This window comes from Saccopteryx leptura, chromosome 12 (assembly GCF_036850995.1).
Source record: "Saccopteryx leptura isolate mSacLep1 chromosome 12, mSacLep1_pri_phased_curated, whole genome shotgun sequence".
Classification (NCBI taxonomy): domain Eukaryota; kingdom Metazoa; phylum Chordata; class Mammalia; order Chiroptera; family Emballonuridae; genus Saccopteryx; species Saccopteryx leptura.
Genome location: NC_089514.1, coordinates 51,863,821 through 51,890,094, shown reverse-complemented (window position 1 = coordinate 51,890,094; position 26,274 = coordinate 51,863,821). Strand labels below are relative to the sequence as shown.

At 37.4% G+C, this 26,274-nt stretch overlaps 1 protein-coding gene and 2 non-coding genes across 4 annotated transcripts in view; all 3 read left to right on the top strand.

Moving 5' to 3' along the window:
- Positions 1 to 26,274, top strand: part of PCLO (piccolo presynaptic cytomatrix protein) — a 455,471-nt gene that overhangs the window by 86,422 nt on the left and 342,775 nt on the right. The gene's annotated exons all lie outside the window — the stretch shown is intronic.
- LOC136384319 (U6 spliceosomal RNA) lies at positions 3,682 to 3,788 on the top strand. Its single transcript, XR_010747592.1, has one exon. It is a non-coding gene; the product is annotated as a U6 spliceosomal RNA (small nuclear RNA).
- Positions 23,115 to 23,190, top strand: TRNAP-AGG (transfer RNA proline (anticodon AGG)). The gene has a single exon. It is a non-coding gene; the product is annotated as a tRNA-Pro (tRNA).

Below are 26,274 nucleotides of genomic sequence, written 5' to 3'. Positions count from 1 at the left end.
AATGTGATATGGTGCTTTTCAGTTGAGATTCCAATTAAAAGTTCTGTAATGTAAGTCAGTTGTAACTTTTAATGAATTATTTAATTTGTATTTGGATAGCTTCTCATAATCTACTGCTGCATGGCTTCAAAGATTTTGTGTTTTCTGGAGCCTTAAAACAGCTATTTCAAAAATTAATTTGTAACTTCTTCTAGGATGCTTTCATACTACCTCCGATTCAAATTCCAAAATTCATAAGTATGTCCAAAGCAAAGCTTATAAAGTGAATTGTAGCATCAACTGAAAATTAAGAATATCTTCATGCATGAATTTCTGTCACTGAAAGAAGTTCAATATTATGAACTTTCAAGATCTGTAATTTACAAAACGTACCTTGGGAAGAGAGCCTCTCCATTATTCTCCCCTTTCCTTCCAGCCTCCATCTTTCCCCTCCTCTAGGCTGCTCTGACGTCTTTTCCCACACTGAGGGTGCTGTCACGTTAGCCGTGCCCTACTCCTCACAACTTGTTTTAGGAAGGACTTGGACAGTTATATTCACGTTATTATTGTTATTATTATTATTATTAAAAATGGCTTGTGAAACTTAAATTAGCTGCTTCTATACAGCTTTATTTTTTTTTTAAGGAGAAAGATTTGTATTAAAGAAATATATCACTAATGGTGAAATTTTAAAAATTTGATTCAACTGCTGGAAATATTTTTGAGAGGGTAAGGTTATTATTCCTGGTACTGTCTGAAATCCTGACAGAGAACTGAATTGTGCCTTCTCTACGTGCACGCACTTAAAGCACATACTTTTTCTTTATACCAGTTTTCAAACCTATTCACTAATAGGAAACAGATGGAGTACTTTTCCATCTGCTTAAAATGATGGCATCCAGCCGTTACAATGGTGATGTTAATTTATCCATGAAAATATGGAATGTTGCCCTATCAACTCACGAATAATCCTGGAGGACACAGAACTGAAGGTTAACAAAGAGCTAGGGAAAACGGACTGTCTAGTTTAATTTTGTATGTACTATATACCATATAGAAAAATCTTATAATATTTCATTCTTTTTGCTCAATGTAAAATATCTTCAGAAACTCACAAAAAATATGATTTCACATCCACATATAATTAACATTTTTGTTGAATAGCTTACTTTTTATGCATATGTGTTAGTAAAGTCTAGATCATATTTGATTTTCTGTTGCTTAAAACATACAGATGTCTCCTATGTGTCTCCTATGTTAAAATGTTTAAGCATTATCATTGTTTTTTATATTTTACTAGTTTTAACATGCTTTCGCATTATAATAAACAGTTAGCAGTATTCATAACCTGTTATGTTTTACTTTGTATTAATTTATTAAAGCCAAATTCTACTAAACAGGTTTGTATTAGCAATTAATGCTAGGAACATATGGAGTATCATTTTAATCTATAGTATTGTTAGGTTGTTTCTAATATAATGAGAAACATTTCTCAATAAACATGTTACTTTAAACTTTTTAACATTGACTACATTAATCATCTGAGATTTATTTTGTGTATAGGATACAAAATAAATTCTATAGTGATACTGTTTTCAAATAGTTGATTGTATTAGTATGTCTCCTTAAGTTACAATTTTCTTCCACACTGGTTTATTAAAACCCCTTATCCCACATAAAATACATCAAACTTTTAAATATTGTTTCTAGATAGACTGTTTTGCTTTTTGGGAGGGCCTGATTATTTTTATTAGGTAGGCAGATCATTCAAATTATGCAAGGAAATAATTTTTTAATTAGCCTTTATGATTGACAATTTTGAGTTCATCTTTATATTAACATATTTTGAGAAATATTAAGCATTAATTCATTAATTAAAAATTAGATCCTCTCAAATATATTTATTTAAGATATATATATTTATATATTTGATAAATGTATACTTTAGCCTAAGTACTAAACATACTAAGAAATAGCCCATCCACTAACAAAAAACGTGAAAAACATAGGCTTAAGTGTAAGGCCTCCAGAGACCAGTTAGTTATTTTATTTTCAAACCAAACTATGTTCAGAAAAATTTTAAAAACTGGAAATTGAAGAGAAATGCTGGAAAAGGAGTTTTTTATCTTGCTTCTTCATTAATGTTTCTATCAGAGTTATTTCTGCCCCTGAATAGCAGGAAAGGAAGATGAGAGCTGATTATTCATAACCATTTCTATTTTTATTTTGGTTGACCCGGTTTAGAAATAAGAATAAAAATATTTTCTGGCTATTTATTTGGGCCATTCTGTAGTTTTTATGTTGGTTTTAAGTTAGCACTACTTCAGTGGTCAAAATTTTTTATGAAGGTATTGTTTTAGCTTTTGCTAGTATTATAATATTACTACATTGATTCACAGAAATCATTTTTATTATGTCTTGCTATTTTAATGGTATCCGTCAAATACATATAGTAGCTTCATTGGCACCGGTATACCAACTGATAGTGTAAAATAATGATATTTGGTATGCTGTTTGGTTTATATTTGTATATTAACTTTGCCTCTGCTATTTGGCATAGTTTTAGAGAATTCTGCTGATAATCTTTCAATAATTTGCTTTTTCTAAACATCACCTATGTATGGTTTTAACAGTAGCCATTGGTTTTAAGTTAGCAGTATTCATAACCTGTTATGTTTTACTTTGTATTAATTTATTAAAGCCAAATTCTACAAAACAGGTTTGTATTAGCAATTAATGCTAGGAACATATGGAGTATCATTTTAATCGAATAATATGGCCTGATAGGGTGATTTTACGCAAGTCACACACCAAAAAATCTACTTTTATGTGTCATAAAATAAAGTTCTTTTTTTTATGTGATCTTCACAATTTCTGTTGAAAAACAGGGCAATAAAGGTTGATACATGTTCTTTGGGAATTAATAAAAATTGGCTTGGTGCTACCAACCTAAAATTGTACTTGAAGATAACTCATTGAAAGTAAGGCTTGACCGCTTTTTGTATCTCGCAAATCTCTTGGCTAGATTTCTTTTTTATGTTTTAATAATGTATGTTTGCTGATTACAGGATAACAGTGATAGGTTCAATTTTCATTTATCTAGTTAGATTTGAGAAATTAAACATTTATTTCTCTAAGTAGCTGTTATTAGGAGGCACATGACTGACTCAAGCGCAGAAGGCAGGGTATAGCTTCCCCTGACTCACGAGTGCTGGGAATGGCTCCTGGACTGCTTTAAAAGGCACTCACCCATCTTGCCCCTGACAGCCTTTTTCTGGCCTGTCCTCTTCCTCCGTCAGTTGTCGAGATAATTTGGATCTCTCCCATTAAGTCTTCTATGCTCCTGTGTTTCAGATTTACCTGTTCTACCCTGAACATTTTTCCTCTTGGTGCATCTCATGAGTTCCTGTTATTCCCTTCAGTAAATCTTCCTTTCAGATGTTTAGTTGACTTCATGTAAAAGCAATAATCTATTAGTGGGACAGATGAATCCAGGTGTGATTAAGATTCCTTGTGAACTATATTCTCCTCAAATCAGACACACAGGAAGAACTTCTTATAACTAACAAATAACTGTTTTTCATCTGATTGAAATTTTATGTAGACCTGGTAGTCTTTATTGCTAAAAGAATGTATCCTACAACTTAAGCATTTTTCTCTGTAGTTAGAGCTATCAATTTTTTTCACTTTTAAAAGCTGCATGTGCTCGCTTCGGCAGCACATATACTAAAATTGGAACGATACAGAGAAGATTAGCATGGCCCCTGCACAAGGAAAACTGTATGAAATCTGACAGAAGCTGATTTCAGCCCACACACTTTATTTTATGGTGGTGAAACCACTGAAAAAGCCCAACAACAATAACAACAGCAGAATCAGGAATATGTCTATGGCCATAGAAGCGGTGGTAGATTCAAAGAGAAAAAGGGAGCACTCATGAATTTATGCTGGTCCCTTTACAATTTAATCCTGTTATAACCTACTGAGAGCCAGTCTTTCCCCCTCTCCCACTAATCTTTAGTCATCACCTTTTGTTAGTTATTTTATTATTTTCAAATACCCAGTGACAGTTTATCTGATTACCCCAACTGGCCTATACCATTAAGCACCTAAGTAAAAATAAATTGATAAATCATTGCTCCCTCAAGTTTCCTTATGAACAAGGCTCGTCTAGATTTTCATTGCTGATGTCACTCAGATTAATAGGCACTGTGTTGTGTAGCTAGACGCCAATTCTGGGTTGTGGAGATGTCCATTTATTTTATCTGGCCATACTTGCATGTAGTTGGGCCCTATTCTTAGAAGATTTCTACTATGGTAATTTCATTTCATTAAAATGTAATAGTAATTCATTGGAGAAGTATCTAATTACTTTTTGGTTAACAAGTTTTTTCTACGTATGATTCTAGGATATACCAAGCTTTGCGTATATAGTCAATTTTTACCTATTAGGTACTCTAAGAATGTTTACAACTATAGGTGTTAAGATATCTATTAGAGATATATCTATTTGCATATCTATCTCTGTTTCTATTTTTCTCTCTGAATGAAGTGTAAAATAAAAAAGTAATGAATGATTTGTATTTATTAGATGGCAGAAATATTACAAAGGTATAATAAGAATGTTATTTTAATAATGAATTATCTTAAAAAAATAATGAATTATCTTGAAATTCTATATGATTTTCTTGCAGTTATAAAGTGCTAAACTAGACATATTCAAGAAACCTGTCATATTTAGAATTATAATGTGTTTGATTCATATTTAATAATATGCTGAAGTAATTTTTTACATCTAATGTCACCAGAATGATATGGAGATTAAGTAGTGGAAGGTTTAGAAATAAATATCTAAATAGGATTTATTTTAATTACTCATAAAGATTTTTTATCTGTCACTTTCATATATGTTTGATTTTATGATTTTGATTTCAATAATCATTTTTATTATTGATGTACTGTTTTTAAAGATTACAGTGTCTTTAAAAATAAAACTCAATTTTGGCTTTCAAAGTTACACCCTTAACATCTGTAGCTGCATTTTACTAACTATTACTGTGTAATTCTTGGATTATTTTAGAATTAATATGTTTCACTAAATTTTTACAGCAAAGTAACAAGATAAATACAGGGTAGCTACTTTATTTGCATTAAAAATGTTCCTCTTGGTAGTTGAGTGGGAAAATAGCTAAATGCGAGACATAAAGTATATTTCTCTTCCAATGTGGGGTTTGGTTATGTTTATATTGTGATTTATTTGGTTTACATTTCTATCTCCCCTACAAGGCAGTGAATCCTTGAAGGGGGAAAAAATATAGTAATCTGTACTTCCCTAACCTTTAGCACAGTATCTGATACAATGAAATAGTCTTAATAAATTCTAATTGAAATGAGCCATGATTCACAAGGAGGAAAAATATTTGCTCCGTGCCATTTTGTAATCACTATTAATTTAAGTACAATTTCAATACCAGTGCATTTTTAATCAATGTATGAGATATTTAGAAGTTTCAGCTACTTGATATAATTTTCAATTGTAAATAGTGTCCTACTTATCATGGGGCTTAGGTGAAAATAAGTGATTAGTCCAATCTATCACTGGCTAATGGGTACAGGTAGCCAGAGAAACTAAATTGGAACTGTAACGGTTGTCTATATGAGTAGTAAAAAAATAAGAGATAGTATGGTGACATGGAAATGGAAAGGTAATAAACTACAGAGACACAACAAGGAAAAACTCGCATGAGTTTTGCAGTTGATTTGATGTTGAAGATACAGGAAAGAAGACTCAGGAATGAACAATTTCCAAGTCTGGGTAATGGAGAATTTTGGTGTCCCTGTCAGTGAATACAGGGAGTGACTATATATTGATAGTAGAGCTTTTTCTTCTTCTTCTTTTTTTTTTTACAGAGACAGACTGAGTGTCAGAGAGAGGGATAGATAGGGACAGACAGACAGGAATGGAGAGAGATGAGAAGCATCAATCATTAGTTTTTCATTACATGTTGCAACACATTAGTTGTTTATTAATTGCTTTCTCAAATGTGCCTTGACCGTAAGGCTAAGGCAGACCGAGTAACCCCTTGCTCAAGCCAGTGACCTTGGGTCCAAGCTGGTGAGTTTTGCTCAAACCAGATGAGCCCGTGCTCAAGCTGGCGACCTCGGAGTCTCAAACCTGGGTCCTCTGCATCCCAGTCTGACGCTCTATTCACCACGCCACTGCCTGGTCAGGTGATAGTAGAGCTTTTTCATTAGTTTAAACTAAACTTGAGGCAACTGCAAGTGGGAAAATGGATATAAAGAAAAATACCAGAAAATCTGCAACTCAGGAGACATTTAAGATCTGAAAATCAGATTTGAGAGTTATAAAATGTTATAACCAAATGAGAACTGGCACAAAGCTTAATTTGGTAGCTGAGGAAAGTAAATCTTACAGGAATGAAGCAACATGGCCAGGGTCCCAGAGATACTGGCAAAGTGAAGACTAGGATCCTAATCTCTTCTCAGTCAATTTTTTTTTTTGGTTTCTGTCTTGTAATTAAAGATATAGGAAAAATATCTAATGTTTTTGGTGAGGAATGCAGTACAAGAAGAAACCAGAGGACCAATTGAGATGCCAAAGAGAGTTAAGAAAGCTAAAACTGTTAAACCATATTACTTTAACAATCAAGAAAGAAGAAACATTTTATGATACTTTTTTAGGCTCCAGCTGTTATATGAAGTCTTATTTTTAAGTAATCAAGTTATTAATGTAAAATATGTATTCTTCACAAAGTATTTAAATATTCCCATAATTGAAATATTTTCTACCACTTTGGCTCAGTGGTAGAGTGTCAGCCTAAAGTGTGAAAGTCCTGGGTTTGATTACAGATCAGGGCACACAGGAGAAGTGACCATCTTCTTCTACCTCCCTCCTCCCTCCCACCTCCCCCACTCTCTTTCCCTCTTTTCCACTCCTGCAGCCATGATTCAACAGGTTCAAGGAGAGTTTGCCCCGGGTGCTGGGGATGGCTCCATAGCCTCGCCTCAGGCACTAAAATAGCTCAGTTGGAAACAGCAGCCCAGATGGGCAGAGCATCCCCTGGTAGGGGGCTTGCTGGTGCATCCTGGTCAGGTGCATGCGGAAGTATGTCTCTGCCTCCCTGCCTCTCACTTAATAAAAAAAAAAGAAAAGAAAAATATTTTTATGTATCTGAATTTTCTCTTTTTTTAACTAAACAGTTTCATAGAAACCATGCAACAAAACCTTTATAATGTAATATTGTAGATATTTATGGAGCCATGATAAATCATTAATATTTTTTAGAAAAAAAATTTTACTTGCATTAAACTGTTATTTTAATCAACAAAAAACTGCAAAAATTAAACTTAAAATAAAGAATTTGAATAAAATGGTCTGTTTCAATCATACATGGATTATTCTCCATGTAAAACATATGCAATATTGAATAGCTTTCCCCTACATTCCAGGTCGGTCATAAGCAACCGTTGGTAGGATTGTATTCTAAGTCCAGGCATATGTAATTATTGGGAACATCCTTATGCAGTGCTTTCTTTAATTGTTCCTCTTCTAATAACATGATCAAATGAAGATTATAACCCTGATGTATTTCTTTGGAAGTTAATTTAATCAGAGATAAGATCTAGTTCTCGCTTTTCTATTTTCCCATACTCATGATGGAAAGCTCTTCAGTAATAGTAAAAGCAAGTTCTGTAATGAGTGACAACTTGATTATTATCCAGTTAGGAAGCTCTGTTTTCTCATGTATCTCTGAAAAGAAAGACAAGGGAATGAGAGAAGGAAAAAGCAGTTGAGGTTAAAATAATGATTTAGAATTGGGAAATGTGCTATTATTTTATTACTGAAAGAATGATCCACTTCTGTAAGTTTGACATTTGACAGATCTTCTTTTCCTGAAGATTATATATATAAATACTGCTCACAAAAATTAGGGATCACGGAAAGTGCAGATACTCCAGGACTTTCAGCCTTTAGTACAGTGCATTTTCACCAATGAAATAAAAGTTGGTTTTGCATCTCATTTGCATAATCAAACAACTTTCTTTAACTTATAGTTTGCTTTCCTGATGTTCTTATTTAATAAAAAAAAATCAAATGCCTCTTTTTTTATTGCTTCATATTCATTTTTAAATATACCCTAATTTTTGTAAGCAGTATATATTGAGGTGCAATAAATACATTTTTTAATGTGCAAAACTTCTCTAGATTTAAGAAAATAATACTGGACCCAAGAAGATGTAACTATTACCATATTTTAAAAATATTTCCAAGTGGTTAAAGAAGTTTCATTTAAAATGAAATTAAAATGTAGGTCTTAAGAATAGTAATGTTTGCCTTTGTCCATTCAAATAATCCAAGAGATGAGTAGAATACTAATATTATCAGAGTTTATTGGAGAAGCTGGAATTGAGTAATTCCTGAGTAGAAACCTGGCATTCCATATAAAATGTTTGAGTCCAGGACAACTACTTAGTACCAAGTCCTCTGATCTGATTCTATCACCATTTCCCTGGTTCAGTTTCTGTTGTCACTATTTAGGGTGTGCTGTACATTAGTTACCTACTTATGCATAATGAATTATTGTAAAATATACAGCTTAAAACAATAGGCATTTATTGTTTCACATAATTTCTGAGGATCAGGAATGCAGGAGCAAGGTAGTTCCTACTAACGATATTTCATAACGTGCAGTCAAGTTGTTGGCGTTGGCTGTGTTCTTTAAAAATAAACTGGAGCTCAAAGCTCCTCTTCCAGGCTCATTGTGTTAGGCTCACTGTGCTGTTTTCACTGTGTTACTGTGAGCAGGAGACTTGAGGTCCTCACCATGAGGAATCCTCCATTGGGTGGTTCCTGATACAGCTTTCCTCAGAATGAATGGACGTAGATTGACGAAAAGAGCACCCAAGATGGAAGCCATACTGTTTTATAACCCAATCTTAGAAGTAACTTGTGATCACTTTGCTTTTTCTTAGTCTTAGAAGTGAATTACTAAATCCAGTCCACACTCAAATGGGTGGGAATTAAGCTTTACCTCTTGAGGAGAGGAGCATCATTAACGAATTGGTGGACATATTTTAAAAACCACCACTGGGCTTGAGAGAGAGAGAGAGAGAGAGAGAGAGAGAGAGAGAGAGTGTGTGTGTGTGTGTGTATTTTAACAAGAGAGACGGGGCGAGGGGAGGAAGAGAGATGAGAAGCATCAACTTGTTTTTGCGTCACCTTACTTGTTCATTGATTACATCTCATGTACCTTGACCAGGGGTCTCTAGCCAAGCCAGTAACCCCTTGCCAAGCCAGCGACCTTGGGCTCAAACCAGCAACCATGGGAATATTTCGATCCCACACTCAAGCCAGCGACCCTGCACTGAAGCTGATGAGCCTGCTTGAGCCTGTATTTGTTATTCCATCCTCTCTCCTTAGGTATCTTTTCACTTTTGTTTCTTTTATAACTTCAGTTTCTATAAATTTCTTTGAGAATCTTCGGGGTACATGGTGAAGATCTAAGGACATAAAGAGTAACAATAGTGATAATCATGATCATGTATATTTATATATTCACATAGTCATTAAGAGATTATTTTGTCACAGTTACTGAACTAAGCATTTAACATGGATTATCTTAATTTGCACAAGCCCATAAAATAAAGAGTAATAGTCCTGTTTTAGATAAATGAAAAGTTTATCTGAAGTTGAATACATTGTAATGACAGTTTTAGAATCCAAACCCCTGCTGACTGAAAAATACATATCTGGGCCCTGGCTGGTTGGCTCAATGATAGAACGTTGGCCAGTATGTGGATTTCCCAGGTTCGATTTCTGGTGAGGTCAGACAGGAAAGTGACCATCTGCTTTTCCATCCCCCCCCTCCTTTCTCTCTTTCTATCTCTCTCTTCCCCTCCCATAGCTATAGCTCATGCGGTCTGATCAAGTTAGCCCTGAGCACTGAAGATGGCTCCATGGCCTTGCCTCAGGAGCTAAAATAGCTCAGTAGCCGAACAACAGAGCAATGGCCCCAGATGAGCCGAGCATCAGCCTATAGGGGGCTTGCCAGGTGTTGCCAGGTGGATCCTGGTCAGAGTGCATGTGGGAGTCTGTTTCTCTGCCTCCTCACCTCTCACATAAGAAAAAAATAAAAAAGAAGAAAAATCGTATCTCTGTAGGTAAATATATATATATATATCTTGATTTTAAAAACTTAAAGTTTCTAATAGATATTAAAATTGTAATTAAGAAAATATGCATTTTATTAAGGAAACAATGCTTTTTCTCCACCTACCCTTTCAGGCGTCTCCAAACTACGGCCCACGGGCCGCATGCGGCCCCCTGAGGCCATTTATCCGGCCCCCCTCCACACTTCCGGAAGGGGCACCTCTTTCATTGGTGGTCAGTGAGAGGAGCACTGTATGTGGCGGCCCTCCAGTGGTCTGAGGGACAGTGAACTGGTCCCCTGTGTAAAAAGTTTGGGGACCCCTGCTTGAACTGATCTGAGTGTGCCAGCTTTGCTGTACTGCAGATTCTCATTAATATCTTTTTTTTTTTTTTTTACTAACTTCTAATCTGTAACTCAGGCACTTCCTTTATCTATAAGGACCTAGTTTTAGGAAGAAATTCTTACATTTGTTGAATGTGTCTAGTTTGGAAATTTGGTTGAAATTCAGTTTTAATCTAAAATTTTGGATTTATATATTATTAGATACTGTTAAAAAATAATTCTTAGTTTTTATATAAACTTCTTAAAATAGTATCTCCTAATCTTACCTGTTTAAAATAATTAACTAAAGGTAAACAAAAGGTAATTTTATTAAGACATAGAAGGGAGCTACTTGATTTCAGATCTGCATATGAAGTATGTCGGTGTGCCCTAGAGGGGTTTCTTACAAATCTTGCATATTGGCTTCTTTGACCTTTCTTTACACAGGACAGACTTGTTGTATACATTTTTTTAAATTTCTCCATTAATTTAAGAGAGAGAGAAGGAAAGAAAATTACCCCCTACTTTATATATTTATTCATTTATTTAGTATTTTTCTAAAGTTAGAAGTGGGGAGGCAGTCAGACAGACTCCCGCATGCGCCTGACCGGGATCCACCTGGCATGCCCACCAGGAGGCGATGCTCTGCCCATCTGGGACGTCGCTCTTTTGCAGCTAGAGCCATTCTAGCACCTGAGGCGAAGGCCATGGAGCTGTCCTCAGTGTCCAGGCCAACCTTGCTCCAATGGAGCCTTGGCTGCGGGAGGGGAAGAGAGAGACAGAGAGAAAGGAGAGGTGGAAGGGTGGAGAAGCAGATGGGTGCTTCTCCTGTGTGCCCTGGCTGGGAATAGAACCAGGGACTTCCACACATCAGGCCGATGCTCTACAGCTGAGCCAATGGGCAAGGGCTACCCCCTGCTTTAAAGTTTATTTTGAGGGATACCTTAGGCATCCCCTTTGATGAGTCTATATAAATGGATAAACACTTCAGAGAAAGTTTCTCAAATCTGAGTAAATTAAGGGTGGAAAGCTACGAGGAGGAAGCCTGTGGCTTAGGAAAGCCCTCAGAACACTAGCCCTTTTCCTATACAATCTTATTTATTTTACAGAAATTTAGTGCAGTGGGGATTAGCATTGTTATTTTGCAGATTAGAAAATGGATTACAGACTACTCATTCAGCTCATATGTGAAGAGCAGTGATTTAAGCCAGATATATATCTAAGGTCCAAGTTATTCCCATTTTCCCTTTTTTTCTCAAAAAATGTTCCTCAGAGCTAAGTTTAGTGATTCATGTTGATAGAACACATGTCATGTAACTGACAATGTAGTAAAGTACGTTTGGTTATTTATCAATCATAATCTAAGATCAACAAGTTCAACGTATTTGATCATATAAATCTAGAAACCTAACGTGTTTGGTAAAAACTAAAAATATGAAAATTATCCTACATTTAACTCTTGGGGAAATAAAAATAAATTAAAATGTGATGTGAAAATATAGACGGGCAAAGGCCTGTTGTCTTTGGTTCTGAGACTTTTACTTCAACTTGTATTTTAGATGTATGCTTCCGTAACTGTACATATGTGCATGTATAAAGGTTTTTCATTGAGCAAGCATTTAAAGTTCTATTATACAGTTGGAGAAATGAAATCACCATAAAAATAGACAAAATATTATGGTAGATATAGCAGATAAAACAGTAAGGACTAGAATGTAATGCAATCAATATAATAAATATAAAAGCCAGTGTGAATATAACAAATCAGACTGGTGTTGGCAAGGTTTTTCTGGTGACTCTTGAAGTATTTTAGATGTTTTTCAAATTTATTTGTTTGTTATCACTTTTAGTTAAGTGGTAACAGAGGAGGCAGAGAGACAGACTCCCCCATGTGGCCCTGACTGGATTCCACCTGGCATGTCCCCCTGTGTGGTGATGCTCTGCCCATCTGATGTGTTGCTCCATTTCTTGGCAACCAAGCTATTTTTAGTGCCTGAGGTGAGGCCACAGAGCCATCCTCAGTGCCCAGGGCCAACTCTCTGGAGTCAATTGAGCCACGGCTGTGGGAGGAAGGAGAGAGAGAGAGGGAGAGAGGTGGCTGAGGGTTGAGAAGCTGATGGTTGCCTTTCCTGTGTGCCCTTGACTGGAATTGAACCTGGGACATCCACCTGCCAAGTGATGCTCTACCACTGACTCAACCAGTTGGAGCCTTCTTTTTTTTAAGTGAGAGGAGGGGAGATAGTGAAGCAGACTATCACTAAGTATGTGCCCCAACTGTGATCTACCCGGTAACCCTCATCTAGGGCTGATGCTTGAATCAACCAAGCCACCCCCCAGCCTAGGGTGACATTCAAACCAACCGAGCCACTGGTTGTAAGAGGGGAAGAGGGAGAGAAGGGGGTAGGGAGAAGTAGATGGTTGCTTCTCATGTGTGCCCTGATGGGGGATGGGACCTGGGATGTCAGCATGCTGGGTCGACAGTCTACCCACTGAGCCAACCTGCCAGAGATTATTTGTATTCTTTTTCTATCCTTGTAACATCTCTTAAGGGAGCATGAATGTCCATGGCATCATAGGAAGAAAAAGTTAACTTACTTTATTTTGTTTTTAATTGCGCCACAAATGTTAAGTTTCTGCGACCTCAGAGCCTGGCTCTTCTTTCAGAGACATGTTAACTGGAAGTTTGCCACCATTTCCTTTTTATCCTGACCCTCTTGTGTGGTTCATGGCAGATTTATCAGTATAAAGCAGAATGCTGATCAGTGAACAATTATAAGGTATCCTTTGGTGAACATCTGTGATTTTCTAGGCCCCATGCTAGGAATTTTATAAACATTATCTGTTTTAATCATAACAGGCACTTTGTATGGCAGGATGCTGTTTTTATCAGGACCCGGTGTTCAGAGTCATGCTGCATTTCAGAGAAAATCCAAACTTCAGACCCTGCCACTCAGCGTGCTCCCAACTTTGCTTTATCTGTTCTTTTATTAAGTGCTTGTATTTCATTTCCTATGTAATATTTTTCCATACTAGTCTATTTATTCCTAAAGAATAAAACCTCTGCTTCCCTACTCATATTTTTTTTGCAGTTCTCATGATATGATATATTATTGCCCAACATATCATAATTTTACTAAGTCTTACCTGAGTTTTTTTTCCTATGGTATGTGACAGTATCTTTGGGCTGTGGTTATTGTATTTGTAAATATATAACAAATTATATGTATCTCATAATTTGACTAAAAATTATTTTACAGCAAGGAAGCCCTTTCAGGGAGCATATATATTCATTTCTGTTTATGTAATCTTCACTGTAGGAACTTACCCATGAAAATTCCTGAATACTTTTGTATTGAATGAGGGCCAACTATCTGCAAAGCACTTCCCTAATGTAAAGTATTACCCTATATACTGTGAAGGCAGAAAGAGAGTATAAGGCAAAATCCATATTCCTAAATAATTTGTATTGTCTCAATACGGCAAATGTTACAGAGTACAGTCAAATAAGTGACTGTGTAGAAAGTCACTTTAAAGGTACAAAAATTAGATAGATGTTCAAGAAGTCAAAGGAGGGGGATGCCACAATAATTTGATGGTCAGACAGGACTTCATGGAAAGGGCGGAACCCGAGAGCAGTTTGAAAGGTAAATCACATTTGAATAGGTAGGGAAGGAAGGTATTCCAAATGACAGGGAAGATGCAATGATGGGAGTGATCCATTTAGTTTTAGGGATAAGAAGAGCAGATGTGAGATCTAGGCTGAAGCATTCAACCTTAGCTCAAGGGAAATGGGCATTAGTCCAGGTTGTTAATTTATATGGGAACAGAATACAGTAGTGATTTTAAGAATTAGCTTTGGAGTCAGATTTCTGGCTGTACCTTAAGATCATTCTTTGGCATTTCTTTTATTAAGCTGCTGCAAAATGGAGGTAATAAGAGTTTAACTTGGTTCAGTCAAGGTCTGAATTATAAAATGCATATAAAGTAATGAGAAGAGAACCTGTCAAATGGCACTCGAATATAACATGCAGAAAACATTAGCTTCTATTAGGAGTGTGGTAATGTCAATCTACCAGCTGTGTATATGTGAAAACTTGGAGTGGGTCTTAATTTTCGGCAGAAAATCCAGTTTGGTGTTGAATGCTAGTGCATCATGTAAGATTGTGGCACATGGTTCTTCACAAGAGTGCCAGAGAAAGGGAAGTTAAGGGAATAGTATGGTGAGTATTAAAATAAGTCTATCAAAAGGATTGTTTATGCCGAATAGGGGTGATAATGAGGTATTAGAGGAAATACGAAGTTTTGATATGAAGAACAGAAAACATGATCATAGCACTGGGTGAAGAAGAGAGAAGTGGAAGTTGGATTTAAGGCAGTTGACAGGAGTAGTGTGGTATTGAGTCTGATGTATGCCCCCCGCCCAGGAGTCACACAGTGAATGTCTGCTGCGGGTGAGCAGGACTAGTGGAGCCTCCCACCTTCTACCAGGGAGTGGGGAGATTGTACTTACATTCAGATATTGTTTAAACCAAATGTAGAAATTCTATCCTAAAAGAAAATGATGGAAATGTTAATGGGCTGGTTGTTTGTTCAAATATTTGTTCAAATGCAAATGACTATTCTCTGCCCTTTTAATTTGTATTTAGATATAATTTGCCTTTTTATCTAGAGAGACATTGCCTACTATATTTACTATATTCTTATTTTACCCATGACATAACATATTGGTGAAGGCAGAGCAAATATTACTTTTTAGTAAGAGCATTAATTCCTCATAATTCTATAATGGCCACAGTTATTTGAGAGCTTTGAAAACAGATCCAATTGCAGATACAATTCTTTGTATTTTACAAGTTTGATTCAAACAGTCATCCAGGAGGGCCTATCATGAACTGTATAAAACCAAGTTTGTATTTGACATAGCCAAAGACACACTTTTCAAAGCCTGCTGCACATTCCTTTGCTGAGCGTAAACCTATGCGTGTTAGCTCTTAGAGTTTGATACCCTGAGTAAGATCATGGAAAAGGCCCCTGGTTTCTCTTCACTGTCAAATTAAAGATGCCAAAATATTTAAAATACATGACCTTGTTGCCAGATAGCCTCAGGTTCTCAGGAGTAGGATTGGATTAAGTCATTTTGCATGTATTCAAAGTACCCTGCAAGCCGCAGTCACCCCAAGAGGTTAGAAAGTGAATCCTGAGTTGACTCCGGGTTATTCTTAGGTTTAAAGCTAATGGTTTATGACTTTGTCTAGTTGATGGGGCATGTAGGGTATATAGTTCACAGCTTTATTGCAAAGGCTGTGAAAGGGTGTTCTTTTCAATAAGAAAATAAATGTGCCTGTTCTAGAAAAGGAACTGAAAGTTTTATTTGTAATTAGCATGTGTAGTTTGAATACCAATCGACCTGTGGTAGGAGAATTTTAAAATGATCCCCAGCATTCCTGCTCCTGGTGCACATGGCTTATATCACCCCTTCCGTTCATGTATCTCTCTGTCTTACTCCTGCCTCTCCTTCTCTCTTAAAAAAAAAAAAAGGCAAGAAACAAGAGCAGATGTTGTTTATATCAAAGGCAAGCTCCCATGTTCTGGAGAGAGCCACATTGCAGGTAATAACTGGGGACTCCTAGTCGCTGAGCTACCTCAGTTCTATAACCACAAGAAACTCAATTCTGCCAACAGTCTGAATGAGCTTAGGAAGAGGACTCCAAGCTCTAAATGAGAGTATAGTCTAGCTAACATCTTAATTTCCAGCATATGAAGACTCAGAGCAGAGGACCCAGCTATGTCATTCCTGGTAAATGAGAGTATAGTCTAGCTAACATCTTAATTTCCGGCATATGAAGACTCAGAGCAGAGGACCCAGCTATGTCATTCCTGGACTTCTGACCTCCAGGAACTGTGAGATGATAAATTTTGTGTTAAGTCACTGAATTTCTGCTAATTTTTTTACACATCAAAAGTAACTAATATGACACCCTCATATCTATTTGCATTTTACCCAATTTATATGTGGGCAGAAACAACTTTGGGAAAATAAATCAAAACTTTCCAAAATTGAATATTAGACCTAGTATAACTAACAAACTGTGGACCAGCAGGCTGTGATTAACAGCGGTAACAGAAAGCAAGTTATCAAGCTTTACTGTATTGCCTATAAGAAAAAAATAATCTATAAAATGCTCATCATTGTGGAGGTGGACTCATGAATAGTGGTTCAGTTCTCTGCTTCTTGAACTGTCCAGAACCAGCCAGTATCCACCCTGCTGCCATTGGTGACTCTTATGCACCTAGGAGGAATAGTTTCCTGAATGAAATTGGAAGAATCTTGTGATTCTTTGTGTCTTGCTCCAAAGGTGCCCTCTAACAGAGTTTTACTTAATAGACTGGGTGAGTTCTCTTGATATCGGAGAAGAGAAAATGTTGTGGGGGTGGGGTAGCATGGTAATGTCCTCACATGTAGGGGAGGGCCGGTGCTGTGAGCAGCAGTCTGGGGCAGGTTTCAAGCCCTTATCTTGTGGAAGCTGCAGCAGAGTGAGCCGTAATGAGGTCAGGTGGCATTTCTGGCAGAGCAACTGGCAATTACTGAGAGCACAGTCACAAACAGCAGCCTCAGCACCAGCCAGAGCCCAGCAGGAAGGAGCAGCATCCTGACTTTATCCCTGGGAACATATGGGATGCTTCATGGACCGTGTGTGTGTGTGTGTGTGTGTGTGAGTGTGTGTGTGGCAGGAGGTGGTTAAAAGGGATCTTAGGTCTGACCATTTTACCAATGAAGGCTATCAGACTATCACATTGAGTTTGATTTTCTAAGGTGATATTTGTTACCTGCTGTCTCTGCAGTATGGAAGCACTGGGTTGTACAAGTTAAAAAATAACTTTACCAGGGCAGTTTCTTCAGACGTGTGTTTTATGTCCACGCATCTCTTTTCCTGTCATAGTAGAGATGATTTAAGCCACAGAAAATGAATATTAATTACAATTCTGTAAAAGCCACAAAAAGCTTTAGATAGCTTTTGTTTCCTTCCAGGTTATTCCAACGGCCATGAGAACAGCGCTGCTGTCCTCTTAAGCCCTCTCCCATCCTCATTCACACTCAGCATACTTCTGAGGGACGGAGTTTATTTTCTGTTATGACATGGCTCTGTGATCTTTCCCCATTCTGCTGCGTTTTCCACTTTCTGTTCAATTGCGGACACTTGACTGCTGTCTGCTATGCTGGCTTCTCTCTAACCTCGTTTGAGATTTCCGCCTCGATACCCCTGTCATATGGTACAGCTCTTCACTTCTCACCCGGCGGGGCGGGCGGAGGAGTCCGCAGCTCCGCGCGTCCTCAGATCCGCCCCCCTGGGTAAACTGCTTACAATAATGCGTAGGCGATTTGTTAGTTATAGTTCTGTAATGGATATATTTTAGACCTACTCTCATTTTTTATTAAAAAAATCAATTGTTACTTTTGTTTATACTAGAATGAAAGTTTCTCATGATTTTTATTTTGGGGATCCTTTGGAAGCCAGGAATTCCAGAGATTGTTGTATGTTAACCAAAGCAGTCATTTATTGGTTGATCCTCTCTTACTTTTAAATTATATTCATGTCATATACTATATATATATTACTATATAATGTATATACTGCTATGTACATATTTGGTATGTACACGTTTTTTCAATTTATTAAGAGGCTATAGCTTATAAAACAGTAATTGTGCTTATAACAAAATAAAAGTAATTTTTAGTTTTTTTCTAATCTGAGGTCATTTATGGTGTGCATTCCTTTCAGAGACAGGGAGGGAATGGCTGTTTCTTAAGGAAAGAGTAGTAATTTTGCTCGAATGAGTATTGTCATTGTTTATTCTTGATAATGCTCCATTCATAAATGCTGACATTTCATTAATCCCTTTATTTAATAACTAGTAGGCCCTGGCTGCCTACATGGATGTGACATCGCACAGTTGCTCAGAGGACAGAATCTGGAGTCAGATTGCCAAGGTTTAGACTTTTACTCCATCACTTACAATACAAATGTGGTCGTAGAACCTAACACCCCTCCCCGATCTTTGTTCTTTCCTTGTAAAATAGGAAATCATAACAGAGTAGTTGGAAGGATTAAATTAATTCATGTCATGTTCTTAACTGTACCTGAAACATATGAAGTGTTTGATACATATTAGCAAATGTATTTATAATTGATCCATATTAATATATTTTTATGAAATTCACACTTGCCCTTGAAAATTGTAAACTGTACAGCATATAATAGAGTTTTAATTTTGTTGTTAGTTTAATGCTGTACTGATGTCACACTGTCTGTACGAAAAGTACCTCAGATCCTTTTATGGCTTTTGTCTTCCGAAAAGATTGAATTCTTCCTGACAGTTTTTCAGATGAGGGCCAAGACAGTGGTTCCACATCTGCTGCACTTCCGCGTGCGCTTGCAGAGGTTGCAGTTTCCCTGGAGGGACTTTCAGCAAGTGACACAGAACGTCAAACAACTCCAGATCACACGCCTGAGTCCTCAGTACAACACGAGGCAGACTGTTCTGACTTCAGACAACTCTGCATGTGGGGATGTTCTTCCCAATAGTGAACGGAAGTCTGTATTCTTACCACTTCTACCCAGAGTTCTAAGTTCTGTAGCCTGAGTCTTAACTATGTGTGAAGTCTGGTACTAGGCCCTACCCATCTTCTCTTCTTCAAAGCAAACTGCTCTAGTGACACTTTGAAGCTCCAAACTACCCTCTTTCTATTCCCCAAGAGATTAGTTCATTTTTGTCCTGTCCTGCTAGATATGGCAATAAATTCAAGGTCCAGTTTTCTGGTCTCTCATATTATTAAAAATCAAATTAGTTAACTGTATTTTGTCCAAAAGATTTGGAGTAACACCATCTGCATTCATTTCATCAAAAAATAAATTTCAGGCCCTAGCTGGTTGGCTCAGTGGCATTGGCCTGGCCTGTGGAAGACCGGGTTCGATTCCTAGTCAGGGCACACAGGAGAAGCGCCCATCTGCTTCTCATCCCCTGCCCTTCCCCCTTTTCTCCTCTCCTCTCGCAGCCATGGCTCAAATGGTTTGGGCTTATTGGCCCTGAGCTCTGAGGATGGCTTCATGGCCTCACATCATGTGCAAAAATAGCTCAGTTGCCAAGCAATGGAGCAGTGGCCCCAAATGGGCAAAGTATCTTCTGGTAAGAGGCTTGCCAGATGGACCCTGGTCTGGATGCATGCGGGAGTCTCTCTGTCTGCCTCCCTACCTCTCACTTAATAAAAATAAATAAATTAATTAATTTCAAAAGTAGATCTTAAACACTACAAGTCTTCACTGCTCAAAATTTATGCATTATAATACCTTAAGTTTAATTATGCAAAATCATAAAACATACAAATTGTAAAATTTGGATTTCCTTCTCATTATAAGTCCTTAGTAAGTTCCAAATCTAATTTTGTCTTTAAAGTGGAATATGTTAATTGATAATTATGTAGGTATGGGATTTTGAGCACAAACATTTTTATAAAGCTAGTATTTAAATAATGAGGTTTTAAAAGTAATTATATAATAAAACCCTTGCTTTTTAGTGTTAAATTTTTAATTTCTTTTTGGAGAGAAAAGAAGAGAAGGAAAAAGATAATGAAATATCATTTTGTTCCACTTATTTATGCATTCATTGATTAATTCTTGTATTGGAGGATTAATACTCAATTTATGAGGTTCATAATTTGGAATGCATGCTAGATGAATATAAAAAATAGAAATAAGAAATATTATTTATAGTAACCCAAACAATTAAAAGTTGTTGAGAGAGAAATTTTATTAATTAAGCAACATATTAGGCCTGACCAGGCAGTGGCACAGTGGATGGAGCATTGGACTGGGATGCAGAGGACCCAGGTTCCAAACCCCAAGGTTGCCACCTTGAGTGTGGGCTCATCTGGCTTGAGCATGGACTTACCAGCCTGAGTGTTGCGTTGCTGGCTTAAGTGTGGGATCATAAACATGACCCCATGGTCACTGGCTTGAGCCCAAAGGCTTGAAGCCCAAGGTTGCTGGCTTGAGCAAGGGGTTACTTGCTCTGCTGTGCCCCTCCACCCCCATCAGGGCACATATAAGAAAGCGTTCAATAAACAACTAAGGTGCCACAATGAAGAATTGATGCTTCTCCTCTCTCTCCCTTCCTGTCTGTCCCTATCTGCCCCTCTCTCTGACTTTCCTTCTGTCTCTATCAAAAAAAAAAAAAAAAAAGAAAGAAACTTATTAGACAATATTGTAAGGAAGTTGTGTGGTTTAGACAGTCATAAAGTAGATTCAACATCAAGAATTCTGGCTTCTTGCTTACTCTTATGTAACCACCTATGATTTGTAAAATGATCTGACTTTTTATAATGAACTGACTAGACTAATGACCCTTGAGCTTTCTTCCAATGTCAATCTCTTTAGCTCTAAAGTCCACACCTCCAATTAGCTTGGGTTTGTGGATTTTGGAAGTTAAAATAATTTTTTTAGGCTACTGAGAATAATCTCAAAATATACATACAGACGTGAGTGGTAGGTAAGTATTTTCACTGACTAAATCTCAAAGTGATAGTGGCTTGGTGGTAATTTCTGACCACTGAACCTATTAAGGATAGGTGCACTTTTCTTCTCGTTTTATGTACTTAATATTTGTTTGACAGAAATTATACTTAAAAATACATTTTTTTCTAAAAATATTTGAATATAACTTAATTCATAAGATTTGAGAAGCCTGTGTTCATTTACTGTCCCTTATTTCAGAAATAACATCCTTTCTTCATGGTGAAATGTGGAGTAAGCCTTTCTAAGAGCACATATACTTTTTGTTTTAATACAGTGTTTATAAAGATATCAGGGTAAGATTGTGGAAATCCAAGATTAATATAATTATTATCTAATACTCCAAAACTGATTCTGAGATTCAATCTGTACCGTAAGGCCTAGAAACCTTCATTTTTAATAAATACTAAGTGATTCTGATTCAGAGACCCCATACCTTAAAAAATACTGCTAGGCCCTGGCTGTTGGCTCAGTGGTAGAGCATCGGCCGTGTGTGGAAGTCCCGAGTTCAATTCCCGGCCAGGGCACACAGGAGACGCGCCCATCTGCTTCTCCACCCCTCCCCCTCTCCTTCCTCTCTGTCTCTCTCATCCCCTCCCACAGCCAAGGCTCCATGGGAGCAAAGTTGGCCCTGGCACTGAGGATGGCTCCATGGCCTCCACCTCAGGCACTAGAACGGCTCCGGTTGCAATATAATTTAAATTGGAAAGAAGTATCTTATTTACTTTGAACTATCTTCCTGTCTTTGCCCAATAATATACTGTGTAAAATCAAAACTGGGTGTAAAACAAAATATTAGAGAGAGCACTTAGCCCTCACACATTAAAAAATATTTAAGGCCCTGGCCGGTTGGCTCAGTGGTAGAGCGTCGGCCTGGCGTGCGGAAGTCCGGGTTCGATTCCCGGCCAGGGCACACAGGAGAGGCGCCCATCTGCTTATCCACCTCTTCCCCTCTCCTTCCTCTTTGTCTCTCTCTTCCCCTCCCGCAGCCGAGGCTCCATTGGAGCAAAAGATGGCCCGGGTGCTGGGGATGGCTCCTTGGCCTCTGCCCCAGGCGCTAGAATGGCTCTGGTCGCGACAAGCGAGGCCCTGGATGGGCAGAGCATTTCCCCCTGGTGGGCGTGCCAGGTGGATCCCGGTCGGGCGCATGCAGGAGTCTGTCTGACTGCCTCCCTGTTTCCAGCTTCAGAAAAATACAAAAAAAAATTAAAAATTAAAAATACTGCTTGTTTTCTAGAAATTTCACAAATTTGTAAAAGCATTTTTACCTACTGACAGCCTTTTTTTTTATCTCTGCAAATAATTGACCTTGACAGCTATGCAAACGACATCTTTCAAAAATGGACTTAGTGTCTAATTGATGGAGACAATCATAAAAAGGTTTACATGCACAATGGAAATGTAATATTGGAGATAATAATTTTATACTGATGTTTATAGGTGAAAATAGGTTCTCAGAATCCTCCCTTCGTTACTCTCAAAATAAAAGGTCATCATTTTGACATTTATTTTTCCCATAAAGCTATAGGGAGTCTCTTCAAATAAAATCAATAACTAATTGTGATGGAGTGTCACAGGTCATTACGGATCTTATTCTAAAATTCTTCTCTGGGCCCTTCTCCACATTGCCTTATTCCCCAATGGGTAAGAAGGTGTCCAATTTTATTTCACAATCTGTGTGGCCCTCTAGGTTTTGAATTTGCAACTAGTATGGTTCTGATTTAGTTCTTTAAACAAATAAAAATATCCAAAGTACTACATTTTAAAAATTAATTATGGAAGTGGAGATAGAAACATGAATTTTTAGATTAGCAAATGTTTACTTATTTTACTGTGTTATGTTTGGAACATTTAAATTTTATTTGAGCTAATGTACCTATCTGGAAATTTGTTCAACTGATTCAAAAATACTAGGATTGTTTCATTTCAGAACTCACCCCCTCAACTACCACAAAAAACTAACAATTATAATCATTTAATAGACTGAGTATAAGAGGAGACTGAGATCTGAGCTTTGGAAAGGAGACTGATAGGTGGGTGATGAAGGGGGATCATTAAAAACATAACCTTTGAGGCCCTGGCCCGTTGGCTCAGCGGTAAATCATCGGCCTAGGGTGCGGAGGACCCGGGTTCGATTCCCGGCCAGGGCACATAGGAGAAGTGCCCATTTGCTTCTCCACCCCTCCGCCGCACCTTCCTCTCTGTCTCTCTCTTCCCCTCCCACAGCCAAGGCTCCATTGGAGCAAAGATGGCCCGGGCACTGGGGATGGCTCTGTGGCCTCTGCCTCAGGCGCTAGAGTGGCTCTGGTCACAACATGGCGACGCCCAGGATGGGCAGAGCATCGCCCCCTGGTGGGCAGAACGTCGCCCCCTGGTGGGCGTGCCGGGTGGATCCCGGTCCGGCGCATGCGGGAGTCTGTCTCTCCCTGTTTCCAGCTTCAGAAAAATGCAAATAAATAAATAAATAAATAAACAAACAAAAAAAAAAACATAACCTTTGATTTGGAGGAAAGGCAGGAGAGAAAGTGTTACTCAAGGGGTTTACTGCTGGGGTGTTCTAGTCAAGAATGATGTGGTTGCTGCAAGGTCGTTCAGTTTACTTGAAGTAAGTAAAGGAGACAGGAGATTGATATCCAAAGCTCCTTCTACCTGAAGGGAGGATTAGTCATTGCTTATATAGACTATTTGGTCAATTACATGTTGATTTCTTTTTTTTTTTTTTTTGCAGCCAGCTACATTTATCCAATTGAATTCCTGTCAGATCCATCCTGTTTACAGCTGGTCTTCAAAATACTGTGTTATATTTTAACATTTAGTAAGAATAGCATTTAGTAAGAATGGTCCAGACCTTGAGACCCTTGTCCTATCTAACAAATGGGGAGCAGAATTTTTGTACTATCTTTTAGCAATAAGCTGAGGAGGTATTAGTTGATCTTATTTTTATTATATTAATAGAATATGACACTTCTTGTTTCACATTATAAGACCACAGAGTGGCTTTGTATCAGGCTGTGGGAGGTCAGGAAATTTACGTTCTGCACATTAAAGCTTTCATCATTCATGTCATTAGTGCTGGGTTCCAATAAAATATCAGAGAATGACAGAGCAAGCTGCAAGTTTCTCATTTTCTTTTTTTCTTTAAGAGGTGAACTTAATGACTCCAGGGGAATTAAGATAGTGAGAAATAAGTAGCAGGTGGCTAAATCAGCTTCATCAAAATACAAAAGGGTACATCATTGTCATTTGGGAAGACTATCAACCATGACAAAACCACCCATCCTAAAACGCTTCCATCTACAGAATACTTAACTCTCCCAACTGTGTAAAAACATAATGTAAGAAATGTGTCATCAGTAAAATAAAGGTAAGCACATGTTAAGTGGTCAAATAAGTAGATGCTAGTCATCTCAGTATGGTTTTCTCAGCTGTTATTGGAAAAAGAAAAAAATATGTAAAGTTATTGAGGGAGGAATGAAGACATATTTTAATTGCTTGATATCTCCAGCGATAAATTGTTTCCTGGCTCACCTGGGGTATGAGTCAAGCTTCCAGCTATGCTATAGTGTAGTTCATTTTGCTTCAGTGCCTTAAAAAGTGATCTGATCCAATGATGGTTTCCTCTTTTAGTTTTTGGTAGCAAAATAACTTAATCTAGGGCATCTGAAATGATCTGGCCTTCTAGGTAATCTCTGTACTATTGGTCAATAGATCCAGCAAGCCTGCAACATGTTAATTAAACAATAAGCTATGTACAATACTTTTTTATAGGAGCTATGGGCACATAACATTTATATATATATATGACATATTATACTATAATAATATTAAGTATTGCAATGGTATGGTTATAACAATCTAAATTTAGAATCTAAATAAAGGGGGGAAGAGAATAGCTATAAAACATCAAAATTATAAGGCAGTGTGTGATTCAGTGCTAACATGTGGTTTAGGTTACAAACCTATCAAACTTGAGCAAAGTAAGGCATTAATGGATGCTGGAGGAGTGGGCTTAATGTCATGGAATAAGATTTGGACCTTGGACTATGGAATAAAATTTGGATATTGGGCCTGATCCTCACATAAAAATTCTGTTATTTGTATTCCTGTTAATACTAAGACAGTTCACTTTGTTCTTGCAATATCCCTTTTGCGGGTGTGTTCCTTAAAGTGCGTGTGTTTGTGTGTCTGTTGATTGGTGAGGTGGATGGAAGTGAGACAAACCTGGCTTCATATCCTGGAACTTCAAATGGTTTTTGTGGATTAGATATGACCATGTTTAAGCATTTAATATATGTAGTACCTGAACAATAGTAAACTCTGAATAAGTGCAAATTTCTAGTACTTGTTATTAAAAGTGAAAAATTATAATAAACATGTATATTGTGGGTTTTATGGTGGCCTCTTTGTCATCATTAATATGAAAACCAAGGGAAATAAATTTTGGTTTTGGAAATTTAGGTCTGGAAATTTTTTTGGAAATAAATTCAATATGCAAATGAAATTAACTATGATAATATAAAATATAGTTATAACATCTTCAAAATTAGCCAGTATTTACTGGACAATAAAATATACAGTGGTACCTTGAGATACGAACGGACCAACATACAAATTTTTAAGACACGACCTGCGACTCAGTCCGTATTTTTGCTCAAACTCCAAGATACTAGTTGTGATTCAGGAAGCTGCTGCTAGTTGGCGCATTGGTGCACGGGTCCAGTATCGGCAGTTTGATATACAAGTAAACTGATTTACGAGCTCAGTTACAGAACGAATTAAATTCATATCTCAAGGTACCACTGTATAAAGAAGCTAATTTTTAACATAGTAATTTTAAATATAGTCTGTTGGGCTTAAGATAGAAACTATGCTGTTTTGAAAATTTAATCATATATATTATTTTTTTTAAATGAGAGGAAGGGAGACAGAGACAGACTCCGCATGCACCCCATCTGGGATCTACCAGGCAACCCCCATCTGGGGCTGATGCCCGAATCAGTAGAGCTATCCTTAGTGCCCAGAGCCAACACTCAGATCAACCGAGCCACTGTGAGAGGGGAAGAGGAAGAGAAAGGGGAGAGGGAGGGGAAGAAAATCAGATGGTGGATTCTCAAGTGTGCCCTGACCGGAGATCAAACATGGGATGTCTGCACATTGGACCAACGCTCTATCTATTGAGCCAAGCAGTCTGGGCATATATTTTTGTCTGATGCTAACAAATGTCTTACCTATAC